This window comes from Equus przewalskii, chromosome 1, assembly GCF_037783145.1.
Source record: "Equus przewalskii isolate Varuska chromosome 1, EquPr2, whole genome shotgun sequence".
Taxonomy (NCBI): domain Eukaryota; kingdom Metazoa; phylum Chordata; class Mammalia; order Perissodactyla; family Equidae; genus Equus; species Equus przewalskii.
Genome location: NC_091831.1, coordinates 97,791,754 through 97,810,004, shown reverse-complemented (window position 1 = coordinate 97,810,004; position 18,251 = coordinate 97,791,754). Strand labels below are relative to the sequence as shown.

Here is an 18,251-nt window from a genome sequence, read left to right as displayed (position 1 = left end):
GAAAGACTTTCCTGAGGACGTGGCCTTTGAGTTGAGAGCTGAAAAATGAAAATTAGTTAAAAAATAACTATGATGGGGCCGGCCCCATGGCTGAGTGGTTAAGTTTGCGCGGACCGCTGTGGGCAGCCCGGGATTTCGTCAGTTCGAATCCTGGGCGCGGACATGGCACCGCTCATCGAGCCACGCTGAGGTGGTGTCCCACATACCACAACTGGAAGGACCCACAACTAAGAACACACAACTGTGTACCTGGGGGCTTTGGGGAGAAAAAGGAAAAAAAAATTAAAATTAAAAAAACAGCTATGATCACCACCAAGTAACCCCAATTGCATACAAATTGGGGGTAAATGTGGGGAAAGTTGACCTTCACTTGAATTACTCAGATGCTTCAATCTGATTTTCTGTTTTGAACTATTGAAGCATCAAGTGGAGAATCAAAGCAATTGACCAAACAATCAGGCAGAAAATATTTTTCCCTTAATTATAGGGACACTTATGCAAAGTAGTTAGATAGGAACTGTGTAGATGGTGGCTTGGGTTCTCCACCTCAGTTGGTGAGCTTACATCCAGCTTAAGATTTATGACTTGTTATAGGTCAAAACTTGGAGGCATATTTCTCTAAAGCTCGCCACACACCATGGTAGATTTCATCACAGGTTACTTCTTTGCTTGTAAGATGGCCTCTAGCCTTCCCCAGATACTCAGTTCTACCGTCGAATAGGTTTTATTGGACTTCACAGTCATTTTGCTATGCAATTGCCCAGGCATTCATCTAAATGACAAAGGAAATGAAAACCCCAGTCCCAGAGCTGTGTGAATGTCAATGAGCACAGATCAAAGAAGTAAACAAGCCAGATCCACATTCACTTGCGATTAACAGGAAAACAGAGGGGGAGGAAACTGACTATTTGCCAAGGACAGGATGGAACGCAAATTGAATTTTCCTCCTGGCCTTTGAAAATGTTGACATTTTCATCTGCTCATCATTTCCACATGTCTTATTTTCACAATTTTCTTAACACCCTAAATAACTGCCTGAGGCCAAAAGGATAAATGCAATATCATCAGGCCTTATTTAATTGCTGGTCTTATTAAGAAGATAGTGTATCCATACCTTCATCTTTTATGAAGTGTTGAGAATACTTAACATTCATAACATTGTGAACTCATTATGCATGAGAGAGACTTGAAGAATAAATGTCTCATTTATCTCTGTAGCCCCAGAATCTAGCACAGACCTGTCACAAATTCCCATTAAACAGAGCCTCCTAAAACCCCTGAGCATGAAAGTGACTTGCCAAAGTACCCGTCATCAGCAGGAAAGATAATTCAGCAAGTGGAAATTCATGGTTTCTGGAGTCAGACAGATGAGAGCTTGAATTCTGACCTCTGTTTTCTAGCCACACAACCCTGAGCACATGGCTTAAATTTTTTAAACCTGAGAATTCTCATGTATCAACTGGAGATAATTATCACCCTTATAATGGGGATAAGGTAAAAAGCAAATCAGATCATAATATGCACATAAAATGCCAGCACTTACAAGGAAAAAAGGAAATGTTTGTTCTCTTTCCTTTATTTAAAACACCCAGTAGATCAGCTTGTGACATATCAGAGATACGGAATTTTTATTTTTCTTTTACTAGTAGGGGAAAGGCGGGATGGGGGAGTAGACCATATTACATTTGCTATGACAAATATTTTGTTGTAAAGTTGCTCTTTTCCAGACTTGCTTCATTTATGCCAGAAGAGCGCACTATATATTGACGTGTCTGAAACGTGCTCCCTACAGTGACATAGCTACGGGGCTAATGGAGAGGACTCCATGCATCCACGCTCTGAGAAACCCTCTCCGTCATCATTCTCACCTCCTCTGATGCAATGAACACAAAGAACGACATGGTCATCCACCTCCCCTTGCCATCTCTTTTATGAACTACAGGACGGAAAGTTCTCCCCTACTTCCAGATCAAGATGGCGGGCTCTAAGCTCACCTTCACTCTGCTCAGTGTCTACAACTCAAGCTGAATCCTACCCTGGAGACACCGGTAGGCTCAGAATGCTTGATGCCGAGAGACTGGCCCATCCAGGAGCATCCTGAACCAACTTTTAATGAGCTACATAGAAATGTCACAAATTTGGAGAGCTATTTTAGAAAAAGCTTTTCTTCCATTATCATTGCAGTAAGATTCCATTTGCCCCATGAAGTAAAATGCCCACCATGGGCTGCTCCCTAAGGAATAAACTGCCGGAGCTAGCCAGCAGCTTTATGCATGCTGGATCTCATCAAGGAAGAAAACGATTTAATGAGGGGACAAAGGAAGATACGATGGGATAGTGCAGGGTACTTAAACTGTTGAAAGAATGTGATGTTTGCCTTTAAATCAAGTCTCTTTTCTCCCTAAGCTAAGTGATAACACAGCATTCAACCTTCCATTTCCAGCCAGCAATGGAACTAAAATGTACAGAGTACCTACTACGCACTGTCAGACGGTTTATGTAACTGTCACATGCAGAACTCTCACACTAGTAATTGCAAAGTCTAATGATGAACCCCAACGAAGCATAAAGAACTTAACAACTTGCCTAAAGCCACGAAGATAGTCAGTGAAGCTGAGATGCAAAGCCAAGTTCTTTCTCTCTCAAGTCAAGATTCCTTAACCACAGAACCTTCTATTTTCAGGCTCTAGTGCACTTCATTGGCCATTTGCTCAAATCAGAACTGGAGTTGCTCAAGGCTGTATCTCTCCAGTGATCCAGTGGCTCTTTAGGAATCTGTTTAGGGTAAACCCCATCAGACAAGTCCTCAAAGGCCCCATGCAATCAGTGCACTAAGCTGGTAAATGATGGGGGGAAATCATTGAGCATGTTTTCTCACATAGACACTGGCTGGCTTGATTTGAGGACCATCACAGTAGTTCTCAACATACAATGAAACCAAGATCCCAAGGACGAAATGGAAATCCTCCGATGGGTAAGATAAAGGCAAACCCACATCAAAGTACTGAAAAGATGACCAGAGGAAGAGACGTGCATGTTAGAGACATGGCAAGATCTGAGAAAGACACAAAGAATGGTCCTTCTGCCCAACATTTTCCCCAGCCGGTTTGCACGATGACTGATTCTGTTGTTGGAAATATTCACCTGTGCATACCTGCATTTCCTCCGTGGGGCTTCCTGTTAAAAAACTTTCAGTCATTTGGAACAGACTAGGAACATTTCTCCCAGGTTGGAGCTGGACAGTCAGTTAGGAAGGTCATGAGGGTGTGGACACAGGATGGGTAAGTTTGGATGGACTGGGGACAAAGAGGTGGCCTGGAAGGACTTTGAGGACAGGGCAGCCACGGGTGGGCTACTCCACTGGGGAAGAAGAATCACAAAACCACCACAGGAGAGCCTTTGCACAGAACAACCCAGAAGACAGTGCTCCTGGTTTGGCTTCAACTGGAAACTGAAGCTTTTCAATGATCTGGTAGGTTCAGACGTGCTTAAGTCCCTCCAGCGGTGTCCAATGCAGTCAGGATCTAATTCAAGCTTCTTGGCTTGGTTGGCACACACTTGCCTGACCAAGCCCCTGCCAATGCCACAACCCCGGCCTCTCTCTGCTCCAGCCACAGCAGCTCCCTTCTGCTCTTCAAACGCGCCAAGCTCTCGCCCTCCTCAAGGCCTGCTCACTGGCTGTTCTCTCTTCCTGGAATGCCTCTCCTGTGGTCTTTGCACGCCTGGCTCCTTCTTGACACCCAGGCTTTAGTTCAAATGTACCCACTCCCCATGACCCCAACCAAAAGTCCCACCTTTCCTCCAAAAATAATATGCCCTAGCATGTCGTTCCTTTCATAGTAGTTATCACAATATGTATCATCTTGGTGTTACCTGTCCACATGTTGACTGTCTGCACTTCTCCACTAGAAAAAAACACCCCTTTGAGGTGGGCTCTTACTCATCTCAGCATATTTGATGGGCAATAAAAATAATAGCAATACTTATATAACCTTTATTATGAGCTAGATACTATCTTTAGTACTCTACATATATTAATCCACTTAATCCTTTGGGGTGGGAACTATTTTTTTGTCCTCATTATCTTACAGATATGAAACCAAGGTACAGAGAGGTTAAGTAACTTGCCCAAAGTCACACAGCTAGTAAGGATCAGAGCTGGGAACCCCTAAAGACCGTCTCTAGAGTCCAAACTCTTAACTGCTCTGCTCTCCGGCATCTATTTGTTGGAGGGAGGACAGAAGACTTCTTGGAAGGAGGCACAAAAGAGAAGCTGTGGGACTCTTGTTTACATCAGCCTGCCCCTATCCAGACCCTCCTACCTGCTCATGCCTCCCCTCCTTCCCCTCTGTTCTGAAGATCCCAAGTGCCTCAAGAAGACGAAGGACTCAGTGCAGACGGAAATGCTCCAGAGGGGAGAAGGCAGGCTTGCTCGGTGTGACCTGGAGAGGGTGAGCAGCATCTTCTACTCCTTTGTGGCACTCGTGCCCAGCACAGCGCCTGGCACATAAGAAGTCTTGAAAGGAAGAGAGGGAGGAAGTTTCCTCACTGGGAAGGGCTGAGATGAGTTTTCCTAGAAGAAAGAACAGAACAGCACACGCAAATATCTGGGCCTGTGGGGGTGGGGTATGACAAAGGTAGGGAAAGCTGTGTGGCTACAGCGTAAGGGACAGGAAAGCAGAGCACGAAGAGAAGAGGCTGGAAAGAGGCTGTGGCTGGGCAGAGAGGAGCTCCGAGCCACCAAGGAGCGAGTCTGGGCTTTTCTCTGCTCCTAATTCCTTTTATTTTTTTGGAAGCGTGATTTACATACAATACATTGCACCAATGTTAATGATGTAACATTAGTGCACAGTTTGTTTCATGAGTGTTGACGTTTGACCACCACTACAATCGTGATTATCAATATTTCTATCGTCCAAGAAAGTTTTCTCACCACCGAAGATTTTTAAGCAAAAGAGTGATACAATCAGATTGGTGTTTCAGAAAGATGATTCTGCAGCTGGCACGGAGAGAAGGTGGATCAAGGAGAAAATGATGTCCTCAGTCGTCTCAGTTTTTGATCCATGGAGCAAGAAAGATTCGTAAACAGCCGACCACTTTAAAACTCCTCTGGAACATTGTTAATTCACAGACTTTGCTAAAAAGCCAAAAGAAAAGAGAGCGCTAAACGATGGAAGTGGTCTGGATGGGTTAAGCACAGGGTCTTTCGGAAGAGCAAGAGTTTGCGCCCGATCGATAAAGCTGCAGCAATCCATACGCATCACGAGGAGCGATGATGACCATTTTAGCTGGATCTGCGTGTTTTATGACTACGGGCACAGCCTGAGTCCCATTCCAACCAAATGCTCTGAGAAAATTAGCTGCCAACATGACACACGACCCGAACCAGCAGACCAGGCGAGGATAGAGTGTCTGACATCCACTGCAGTCTATTGCACGGGGCTAGGCTGCTGTCGGAGTTACTGCAGTGGCAGGAAGGCAGCCCGGCCTAGAAGATCAAGACAATATATGCCACCAGCCCAGTACTCCTACCAGCTCGAAAGACCAAACTCCCAAACTCTCTGTGCTCAGAAATAAGGATAGGAAGTTATTTCTGTGAAGCACTTACTATGTGCTTTACATAAAAGCTTATTTAATTATCTTAACCCTACTGTATTAGGTGAGTACTATTCTCATCTCAATTTTAGAGGAGATGAAACTGGGGCACAGAAAGGTCTAGCTACCTGTCCAAGGTCACACAGCAGAGCCATGATTCAAACCCAGGAAGCCCTGTTCCAGAGACCACAATCCACATGCTTCCCTGCCTTTCCACAGCATAGCGGTTAAGAGCACAAGTTTCAGAGGCAGACAGATTGAGAACCAAATTCCGGTTCTGCCACTAACCAGCTGCATGACCTTGAACTTAACCTCTCTTGGCTTCAGTTTTCTAATCCACAAAAAGGGCAGAGTTGTGAAGATTCAAATGCGTAAGAGCACCAGACCCACAGAGAGCCCACAATGAAGAGCGGACGTCACAGCGTTTGTCTGGGAGCTCACAAACCTCTTTATTCCAAGATGCATATTATTCAGGCTTCACTGTCAACTAGCCGCCAAAAACCCCTGAATACTAAAGAACTTTGTTGGTTTTAATCAAAGCCTTATTATCCCATTAGATCAGAAAAACTCCCCCAGAAGCATTTACTCATTTGACAAACATCAAGTCCTTACTCAGTGCCAAGCACGGTTCTGGTCCTGAAAACATGATGGTGAACCCAGGAGGAAAGTCCTTGACCCCACAGGCAGGGACGGTTAGATTTTTTTTAAATGTGTTTTTAATCAAGTTTGTGTAATGTTCTTTTTAGTTTTAAAAAACTCTCACAAAAAACATGTTTACCTCTAATAAGGCTACACAGGTAATCTAAAAAGAAAAAAGTCAAATGCCTATCTTTTGTCTGGAATAATACCCACCCCATGTACCACGGCAGCAGTCTCCTGAGAAATCTACTTAATTAATCAAGGTTCTTTCTGGTGGTCAAACTCTTTGAAGACGTGGACCTAGGGAAACTAATTAAATTAGAGTAATTTTTAAAAATTAACCTTTGATGATTAAAGCAAAAAACACTGGGCTAAAACAAATCATTGGATGTGCCCTAACACCCCTTCAACAATATGAAAGGAACTGATTCTCCTCAGTCAAATTTAACAATTTCTCTTTCAGTCTCATTTTCACTATTGATTTTCCCTGTGAAAACAATGGATATGTTAAAGGAGAGGAAAACTCCAGGCTGGAATGTGACCTGCCGGTGAATGAATGAATGACTGCTTCTTTCTCTTGCTCAGCTCAAATGCAACCTCCTCAGAGAATCCGCCGACCATCCTAACTAAAGTAGCCCACACCCCCCAGGTCTACCCATCACCCTATCCTATTTCTCCATATCACTTGTCCCCACCTGACATGATCTCATTCGTTTCTCAGTTCCTTGCTTCTTGTCTGTCTCTCACACATGAGAAGGTATGTTCCACGGGGCTGGGATCCCGTCTGCCTTTCCGCACTGTATCCCAGCAGCCAGAATGCTGCCTGGTGCACATATCTGTTGAGTGAACAGATGAAGAGCAGAACTGGTGCATTCCTTTGAAAGGATCTCTCCCCTCAGCCGCAGCAAGGAAAGCTAAATTCTCCTTAAATAAACGGTAAAGCAGTATGGGGGGGTGTGGGAGGTCTTGCATTCATTCATTCACTGAACAGAAATTTATTAAGCACCTACGATGGACCAGGACCCGGGCTAAGTGCTGGGTGCATGTAGGAGAGTGAAATAGACGTAGTCCAGATTCTTAAAGAAGACATTATTGCATAAGCCCAAGCCTGGAACAGCAAAGTACACACTGATGGGGCTACCTCCAAGATATATGATGTATGTGAAGCCCTTAGCATGGGTCCTGGAACTTAGTAAGCACTCAGGAACTGATGAGGAAGAAGAGGAGGGTAACCATGATAATGATTTTGATGATTACTACTTTATATGCAGAGAGATAAAGTAACCTCCCACAGACATCAAATGAGCGATAAGCATTTACTGGGGTCATTTCAAAAGTATCAATAACCTTCCCCTGGACCAACTAGGAGAATTCAGTATCAGTTCTTTCTGCAGATAAGAAGAATCACCACAGCCAGGACTGGTGATGTATTTCACTGTCTTATCTACAGCCACAGCCATGCCATCATTTATATTATTAGTAATCTACCTAGGACTTCACTTCTGGGGAAGATGGAATGAGTACACTCTGCTCTCTCTCCCACTGATTACAGCTAAAATCTCTGAACCAAATAGATAAAGCAACCGTACGAGGATTCTAAAAAGGAAATAATAGCAGGTGTGCTGGGGAGAAAACTCAAAACTCAGAGAACAACCAATACAGCAGTGAATTTCCTGGTTTAATTTTTTAACTCTCATTTCTCCACCTTAGACTCCAGGGTGGCTCAAATCCCAGAATGCCACAGCAAGCACAGATAGAAAAAATCTCCAAGAGAAACTTTCTTTTTCTGGCCAGAAGACTGGAAATGGGGGCCCCTGGGAGACAGAGGGTGTTCAGTGATCCCCATCTTTTTTCTTCCTTTTCTCTCTGCTGGCCCTGTCCTGAGTAAGCCCAGAGATGAACCTGCACTTCTATAGCAATCGCACCTCTGTTGGCCACACACGCACAGAAAACTCTGAGCGAAAATCCTGCTCCTTGACCAGAGGAATGGGCCTCTTTGGTGTGAAGAGTGTGAGTGGAATCTTGTTATTTTTCTCTCTCTCTTTATCTCACTGCTTCACCCTATGGTGGACCCATTCACGCAAAGTGAGGGACTGTGCAGGGAAACTAACACTCAAGATTTCTAGCCAGAGGACCCAGCCAGAGAGTATGAGGGCATCACAAACTGGAAGGGCTGGTAAAAGCTATCCTCTAAATCTGAACATGAAATCCCAGGCTCACTTGCAAGCCACCCAAGCGTAGAATTAACCCAAAGCAGCATAGCAAAAACTCTGACAAATGAACGACAGGATAGACCATCTCCCAGATCCCAGATCAGTCCCTCAGTGGGCAGACCCAAATAGCACTACAAAGGCTCTGAAAACAGACATCGGAACCCAAGCCTACAGAATGTGGGACTTGCGATCTGAATCTTACAGAATTGACTACCCACTTAAAAAAAAAAAATCAAACAAAACTCCACAACATTCTCCAGAGAATTTTAACAGGACCCAAAGTCTCATAACAATATTCAATATGTACAGGATGCAATCTATGGTAGCATGAATAACAGCCCCTCAAATATGTCCATGTTGTAATTCCCAGAAACTATAAATATGTTATCTTATATGGTAAAAGAGATTTTGCAAATGTGATGGAGTTAAGGATCCTGAGATGGGATCATCCTGGATTCTTTGGGTGGGCTCAATGTAATCACAAGGGTCCTTATACAAGAGGAGCAGGAAGATAAGGATCAGACAAAAAAGAGATGTGATGATAAAACCAGAGGTTGAAGTGATGCATTATGAAGATGGAGAAAGGGGCCACAAGCCAAGGAATATAAGAACTTCTAGAAGATAGAAAAGATAAGAAATGTATTCTCCCTCGAAGCCTCCAGAAGGAACAAAGACCTGCCAACACCTTAATTTTGGAATTTTGACCTCCAGGACTATAAGGCAATAAATCTGTGTTGTTTTAAACCATTAAAACATGGTAATTTGTTATATCAGTAATAGAAAACTGATGCACAACTTAAAATTACTCAACAAAAACCCAGGAAAACCTGATTAACTCTCAAGGAAAAGACAACGGATGCCAACCCTGAGGTGACCCAGATGTTGAGATTATCAAAGACTTTAACACAACTACTGTAACCATGTTCCATGAAGTAAAGTCAAACACTCTTTAAAGGGATGAAAAGAGAAATTTACAGCAGAAAAATAGAAACTACAAAGAACCAAGTAGAAATTTTAGAACTGAAAAATATAATAACTGAAATTTAAAATTCCCTAAAGGGGTTCAACAGAAGAATGACGACTCGAGAAAGAGTCAACGAACTTGAAGATAGATCAATAGAAATTATCTAATCTGAATAATAGAGGAATAAAATTTTTTTAAAAAATTAACAGAGTTTCAGGGACATGTGGGACAACATCAAAAGTTCTAAAATCCATCACTGAAGTCCCAGAAGTCCCAAAAGGAGAGGAGCAAGAGACCGATGTAGAAAAAAAATATTTGAACAAATAATGGCTGAATACTTTCCAAATTTTTAGGACATAAATTTACAGATTCGAGAAATTCAGTGAACGTTAAATAGGATAAGCTCAAAGAAAACCATGAGCAGACACATCATAATCATAATCTGAGAACCAAAGATAGATAGATGATAGATACATACATACATACATACATACATACATATACACACAGATAGATGGATGGATGGATGGATGGAAGGAAGGAAGGAAGCAAGGAAGGAAGGAAGGAAGAAAAGAACTGCTTTGCTTGGAGAGTGGTGAGGAGTGCTACAGGAGAAAGAAATACCTGGATTACTAGAACTTTTGAGATACTCTTGCTGTTCCTCCTGCCCTCAGATGCCCTTGTGTTGCTCTCCACATCAGCTCCAACCTTTACCAGTTTACGTGTCCCATTTTTTTCAAGGTCACTTATTTCCTTATTAGAATCTTACCTAGAACCATTTTTGCAAGGCTTCCATTATGTTCTAACCCCTTTCTTATCATTTTCTTTATCATAAAACCTTTGTTCAAAGCAGAGCCGTCACCAGTTGTGCAGTTTTTAAGCATCCCTCATCCTGGGTGCCTCACTACCCGTTACAGGAACATGATCTCTCGCTGTCTTTCCACACCTTCCCTTTGTAGGGAAAAGTTTTGCCTCCCAGGTCCATTCTGGGCATTGCATCTTTTACAATCCACTTGTTTGTCTGATTCTTTCCTGCTTCATCATTCCTTCATTTGCATAATTTAAGTAAATTCCTTGCTAATTCTGTGCCCACTAAATATACTAAACGCATAAACTCTGTCCACAGCCATAGACAGAATCCTTTCCTTTAGGAGGCTTCTCCCCCTAAATTCGTCTAATATTACCTTTGAAGGGAACAGCATCATGCCTTGGGTTACGAGCAGAAAAATAATGAGAGACAGTGTGACCTGAAGATGGACCACTTTCCTCCCTCAGATGTGTCTACTGCAGTGATGTCTGGGACCTTAAGCGTTCAAATGAGTCCTTAGGGTGTGCATTCTTTTACTTTAAATACTAAAAACCGTAAAAAGATAAGTATCCATAATTTCATAATTTTTAAAATGTAAAAACATAAAGAAAAAGTAAAATTGCCCTCTGCCCCATCCAATCCCACTCTCAGAAATAACCACCGTGAACAGTGAGCCCTTGAATGCTCTTGAATGGCTCTCCACTGTCCAGCTCCATATAAATCTATGTCTATATATATGTAAACATATCCATCCGTACAGATAAACATAAACCTCTTTAATGGATTCATGCTCAATCTTTTGATCTAGGAGTAGCTTTCTCATTTGCAGGCTATCATTGTGGTAAGCAGCATTCTAAGATGGCCCCAAATATTCCTGGACCCCAGTGTACATACACCTTCTCCCATTATTCAATCAAACATGAATCTAGGCATTACTGTGAAGGAATTTTGCAGATATAATTGGGCCGCAAATCAGTTCACCTTAAGATAGGGAGATTAACCAGGTGCACCTGACCTAATCAGATGAACTCTTTTAATCTGAGTCTAGAGGTCAGAAAGGAAGTCCGAGATTCAAATCATGAGGGGGATTTGACTTGCTATTCTGGCTTAAAGATGGAAGGGAAACATGACAAAGAATGCCGATGTCTCCGGGAGCTGAGAGCAGTCCCTTGTTGACAACCAGCAAGGAAAGAGGGACCTCAGTCCTACAGCCACAATGAGCTGCATTCTGCCAACCAGAGAATCAAGTTGGAAGTTGATTTTTCCCCAGTTTCCAGATGAGAACTCAGTCCAGCCGATATCTCAATTTCAGCCTTGTGAGCACAGAACCCAGCCATATGGACTTCTGAGTGTTATTTTAAGCTCCTAAATTTGTGGTAATGTGTCACACAGCAATAGAAAACTACACAATAATATACAGCTTTCCAAGTCAATATAGATAAGTGTTTTACTTATTTTAAGGTTGTATAACATTATATTGTGTTCATATTATTTTGATATAGCAAAACATGTTCAAACATATCTCTATTTATAAAATTCACCCAGTTCCCATTTCTTGTTATTTTCAAGTAACATATCAACAAACATCCTAATGCATTTGTATTGACATATCTGTGCTATTTTTTTCTGGAAAACAGATTGAAAGAAGAATTATTTTACCAAAGGCACACACATTTTCTATTTTAATAGCTATTATCCAGTTAATCTCCAAAAATGTTGAACTGATTTACACTCCTAACAACAGATTGTCCATTTCCTCACACCCTCACAGATAATACTAAGTATTATCAAATGCTATAAATTTTGCCAGTCAATAAGTTTTAAATTTTCATTTCCATGGCTACCTAAGCAAATTTTCTCATTTTATTGTCCATTCATACTAGGGTCATCTGTGAATTTGCTAACTTGAGATTAGATTGTTTGCCTCTTCTAATTTTTATAAGGTTTTATATAATAGAAGGATTCACTCTTTGTTTTTTACAAATGATGCAAATACTTTCTCCAAGTCTGTTATTTGCATGTTTACATTTTAAATGTGTCTTTCCCTATGAATTTTGTTAATTTTTATGTTATCAAGTGTCGATTTTTCTAAATGGCTTTTCTTTTTCATGACTTGCTTAAGAAAGCCTTCCCCATTACAAGGTTATAAACAATATTTTCCAACATGCTACTCCAATTTTTTTTATTTCATATTTTTCCTTTTTTACCCTTAACATTTTTAATAGCTTTATTGAGGATAATTTACCAAAAAAATCATCCATTTCAACTCTACAGCTTGATAACTTGTACTGAACTTACGCAAGTGTGCAACCATCGCCACAATCCAGTACTGGGACACACTCACCACCCTACAACTGTCCTTCACACTTGTTTTCAGTCAATCCTTGCTCCCCTTCTGGCCCCAGGAAACCACTGATCTCTACAGATGTTGCCTTTTCTGGAAATTTCATATAAATGGAATCACACAAGAGGTAGTATTTTGTGCTTGACTTCTTTCAGCTAGCCTAAGGTTTTTGCGGTTAATCTAGGTTCTGTGTGTATCAGTAGTTGTCCTTTTTTTGCTGACTAGTGGTCCATTGCACAAATAAACCACATTTAACCATTCACCAGTTGATGGCCATTTAGATTGTTTCCAGTTGAGGGCTACTCTTAGATTCCACATTAAATTTATTTTGATTATAAAGTTTGATGTAGGAATCTATTTTTTTCTAAATGGGTAATAATCCTTCCACCACTATTTAATGAATAATATTAACCTCACTGATTTGAACTACTACATTTATCACACATTAACGTCCCATTTATCCCTGAATCGATTTCTAGATTCCCTCTTCCAGTCCACTGATTGTTTTCATCATAGTAGCTTCATGCTCTATTTTAATTCTAGTAGGGTAAGCACCCTCCAGCTATTTTTCTTTTTCAACGTCTTCTTAACCATTTCCATACATTTACTATGTGATTTGTAATTTAAGATACATTTTTCAGCTCCCTACCTCTTCAAAAAGATAACATTATGATTCATATCACAATTGTTTGAAATGTTTATATTGATTTTAGAACGATTTTTATCTTTATGATATTAATCTTCCATCCAAGAACATGGCATATCCCTTCATTTATTGCTTTGATGAAATTTACATCCTTCTGAAAAGCTTAGAATTTTCTTTATATTGCCATTACATTTCTTATTTAATTTGTCCTTAAGTATTTTATAGCTTTGTCACTAATTTTTATTCCATTTTGTTTTCTAAATCATTTTTGATACTGGAAAAAGGAAAACTTATTTTTGCACATTCACCCTAGTTCCAGCTAAATTCTCTTATTAGTTATAACAGTTTTTCAGGCTCTTAGAATTGCTCTATATAAAGTGCTATCAGAAGTATGTAATGATAACTTTATCCTTTTCTTTCAATGCTTAAATCACTTATCTTTATTTTTGTGTTCCATCAATTAGAACCTTCAAAATTTTGTTGAATGATAGCAGTGTTAACAAGTACCCCTGCCTTATTCGAAACTTGAATGGAAATGTTTTATACCATTCATTATAGTGCTTACTGTTGATTTTTAATAAGTGTATCTTCTTTATGAAGTTTTCTTCTATTCTTACTTCACTTAATGCTTTGTCAGAAATGGTTGCTGAATATTAGCAAAGGCTCTTCTGTTATTTATTGACTTAGCCATACGAATTTTCTAATTTGTTAATGCAATTATTCGGCTAGATAGATTTCCCAACGTTGAGTCATCATGGCATACTTATAATACCCCCTGTCAGTAGGGCAGAGCTTCGTTGTGTAGGCAGATAATCTGAATAACTAGACATTTTATTTTCAACCCTACCTCCAAATATCCAGTAAATCATTTGGATTTCTTTGTGCAGCTAGGACTTCTCAATCTATAACTAGATATGCACTTGAGGGAAATAATTCTGTATGAAAGATAACTTCATTGATTGCATTTTCTGCCTCTTCAATTTTGGTGCAAATGGAGTCTATGCTTCTCTTTTGAGAAAATAATAATAGGTCTGTAGGATAAAACAGGATGAAACTTCTAAATACTCTCAGAGTTGTTGCCACTTTCCTTCTCAAACAAAAGTCAGAAACAACGAACTTTCATAGCACACTTTACCAATTGTGTAATTCCATGCTTGCATATTACGGATTAACTCTGAACTTCCACTGGACCACAAGCTCATGAGGGGCAGACATCTCATCTCTTTTACTCACCATTGTATCTCATAGGCTGGCTCTGTAGGTGCTCAAAAAATATCTATTGAATCAACAAAGTTTTTAAAATCTATCTAAAAAGGAGAAGTCAATTCATATAATTCCAAGAAAAGTATTCTGAGTTAATTTTCCACCCTTTCTATCTACAATGTCAAAAGTAATTTAAAAAAAAAAAAAAAAAACGCTGTATTTTTGAGTTGCTAAGTGTTCAACATGCACAAGCGCCAAAAAGAAAATTCTAACATGGGCTCTGAGTCTGCCAGTCACGGGTAGTGGCTGAGGGTCTCCCAGATGCAAGATCATTTGTCCAGATCACAGAGGAAAAAGATGGAACATTACATCCAAAAGCTGAGCACAGTCCTGCTACAAAGTCCAGACACAGGGAAGCTGAGCAGCAGGGCTGAGAAGCTGAGGTGGTGGGGAGGATGGCAAAGCAGCATGGAGTCTACGGGATAAAGCAGCTGAGCCTTCTGAAGCAGCCAAGAAGCTCCAGGCTATTTACTCAGCCTCGCCCTGCCTGGCCACCCATCTCCCAAGCCCAACCTGTCTGTTATCCTCCTCTCCCTTGCTCTTCATGTTGAATCAGTCAGTGAACCTATCAGCTGTATCTCTGCTGATGGAACGAAGCCACTCCTCTCAATCCAGCTGGCTTCTGCCTTTAAGGGACCTCACTTCATGTCTCTCCTGCACCGCCACAGCCAGGGCTGCCAAGAGCCTATAGGGCACCTTTGATGGCATTTGCAAAAGGGCCAACTAGTTTGAAAAGGTGCCCCTCTAAGCTGACTCAGCCCTATGTGGCTTAGAGCCTGGAGATCTCTGAGGGAGGGAGGGAAGGAAGGAAGGAAGGAACGAAGGGAGGGAGGGAGGGAGGGTGGGAAGGAAGGAAAGAAGGAAGGGAAGGAGGGAGGGAGGAGCAAGGGAGGGAAGGAAGGAAAGGAGGGAAGGAAGGAAGGGAGGAAGGGAGAAAGGAAAGGAGGGAGGGAAGGAAGCAAGGGAGGGAGGAAGAAAAGAAGAAAGGGGGAGGAGGACAAAATTTAAAAAGAAAAGATTTTCATTTAAAATTTTAAAAGAAAAGAAAACAAGCCACATTTCTCCAGCCCTTAATCAGCCCCCCACTCACCCACCCAGCCAGGCACTCTGTGCAGGTCACTAACTACAAACCCGCACTATGTGCCCTATCTACACCAGCATCCTAACTGGTCTCTCCCCTTCCAGGCCCATTCCCCGCTAATCCTTCCCTCCACAAAGGATGTCTCCGCAAAGGAAAGCTGACCACACATTGCCCCACTCAGATCATTCAGAGGTTCCCCATCACCCACAGAATAAGGTTCGGACTCCCAAGCATGACAAGCAAGGCCCTATCTGCTATTCCCTGAACCCACCGGGTTCTCTTCCAACATGCTCTGTCTCAGCTGTCTTTATCTGGATAGCTCTTATTTAACCTTGGGCCTCAACTCAGGTATCATTTCCCCAGGGAAGCTTTCTTTTTCTCTTTTGTTTTTTTGGGGGGTTTTTTGCTGAGGATGATTCACCCTGAGCTAACATTTGTCTGTTGCCAATCTTCCTTTTTTTGCTTGAGGAAGATTGTCCCTGAGCTGACATCTGTGCCAACCTTCCTCTATTTTGTATGTGGGTCGCAGCCACAGCATGGCCACCAATGAGTGGTGCAGGTCTGCACCTGAGAACTGAACCCGGGCCGCCAAAGCAGAGAGCACTGAACTTAACCACTAGGTCACAGGGCAGGCCCCCCCACCCACCCCCGCAGGAAGCTTTCTCTGGTGCTCCCAGGTTGGGCTGCATCTCCCACTTCTCTGTTCCCAAAGATCCCAGTGCTTCCTGCTGTCCCATCTCTTTCTACCCCTTTGGGGACCTCAGAGTTGGCAAGCCCTTGCAATTCCACTAGCCAGGATTAGAGAGTTAAATTTAGATTAAGAGAGTTAAGTAACTTGCCCAAGGTCATACAACTAGGAAGGGGAAGAAGAGGTACTCAAACCACATGTCCCTGACCCCAGCTCCACGCTTTTAACCACAAAGTCATCATATCTAATCAGAAAGGCACATGGTCAAGTTCTCTTTATGTTTTTAAGCTATATTAGGTAGGCTACAGAGAGTGTCCATGAAACCTAAAGGGACTTCTTAAGAAAAGTGGCCCAAGTTGGGTCTTTTCTGAATCCACAGTTAAGGCTCCCACCATGAATGTTAAGTAAAGCCAACACGCTCCGCTGACCACAGCCATCTGGAGCAGGGATCGACAATGCCTGTGCCAGAGGCCAGCACATCTCGGGTGGACATGACAGGTCAACCGCCTCTGCGGAAGTCTGGTGTAAAACTCTGTCCAGTGGGAGCATTCCATATGGGACAATGACAAACTAAACAAATCAGAGCCTGTCTTGGGAAACATTAAGCAGCATGCGCGCACAGAAACTGAACCAGGATGTAAGGCCCAACCTAGGCCCAGAATAAAGGAAAGTCATTGATCCACATCCATCTGACTACACCGTGGTGTGAGAGCATCCTAGAATCCCAGCAGGTCTGACCTGGACCAGGCAGAGAGACCATGGAGTCCAACCTCCACCTTCCATGGGTAAGGAAACGGAGGGCCAGAGATGGAAGCTGACTCATCCAAGGGCACACAGAGGTCAGAAGCAGAATGCGATTCAACCAAATCCTCAGAATCCAAGACCCGTGCTCCCACGTGCACTCCCAGAACTGGACAGATTTAGGAGATCAGAGAGGACACTCCAGGTGGAGTAAAGAAAGCACCCGGTCTGTTGAGGACACACAGAGTACTTGGAGGCACACACAGGGGACAAGGTAGATGGGGCCCAGGTGGTGGAGGACACTGAACACCAGCCTGATGAACTTGTTCTTCCTCCTACAAGCAGAGAGATGGGAGCGTGGACTCTCCATCCAGACTCCCGGGTCAAACCCTGGCTCTCCCACTTACGGCTCTCTGACCTGGCACAAGTTAAACCCTCTAGGTCTCAGTTCCCTCCTCTCCAAAATGGGGATGACAATATCATCTCCAGCGCAGTGTTGCTGTGAGGAATAAATGAGCTAGAATACGCAAAGCTCTTAGAACACCACCCAGCATACTGTAAGCATAGAAAAGTGTTTGCTTTATTATTTTTGATGAAGAGCAAGTCGTGAAGAAAGCTATGTTTTTAGATTGTTACTCTGGCCAAAATTATCCTGGAGCCAGGGAGCGATGACGGAAGTGTTAAGATCTCCTCTTGTGTGGGAGGAGAAGAGAGAGAAGAGAAGAAAAAAGGGAGCAGGACGGCTGGGTCTCCCATGGGCAATCTAGAACACCTCTTCTGATTTCATGCCTCTTTTCCAGAAACCTACAGAGACAAGGTAACACAGAAACCATTTATTCTCTGTGCATCTAGTGATTTTATGCCCAGTTCTTCCAGAATAGGGATGGTAACGGGAAAAGGAGAAAATCTTCTGTGAATCCTACTCTCATTTCCAAGCTCAGCTCCCCCGCCCGTAACCTGCCCTCCTGACTTCGGTGTTTAATATGCACAGGGCCTTGACATGCCCTCACGGTGGCCTGACTGACCCTACAGCTGGGGACCAGGACAGTGAGAGAGAGCCCTGGGCAGCAAGCAATGGGCTTGCACCTGCACCTGTTTACCTGAGGTTTTAGTTTCCAGTGCTTTATAAAAACACAAGCATCACAATTAGCTGCCCACATAAAGGAGGCAGGGAGCTCTCCACAAGGCCACGTGGCTCATGGGGGGGCCGGGGGGGCGGGGTTCATGCCCAAGAACAATGGGCTGAGAGGACATTACACCTGGAGGTTT

General features: G+C 42.6%; 1 protein-coding gene across 16 annotated transcripts in view; it reads right to left on the bottom strand.

Moving 5' to 3' along the window:
• SV2B (synaptic vesicle glycoprotein 2B) overlaps positions 1-18,251 on the bottom strand; it is a 194,417-nt gene that overhangs the window by 120,666 nt on the left and 55,500 nt on the right. The window contains exon 2 of one of the 16 annotated variants that reach the window (XM_070618494.1): positions 4,323-4,573. The exons of the other annotated variants lie outside the window; for them this stretch is intronic. The gene's annotated coding sequence lies outside the window, so the exon portion shown is untranslated. The remainder of the gene's footprint in view (positions 1-4,322; positions 4,574-18,251) is intronic. 16 annotated transcript variants of the gene reach the window in all.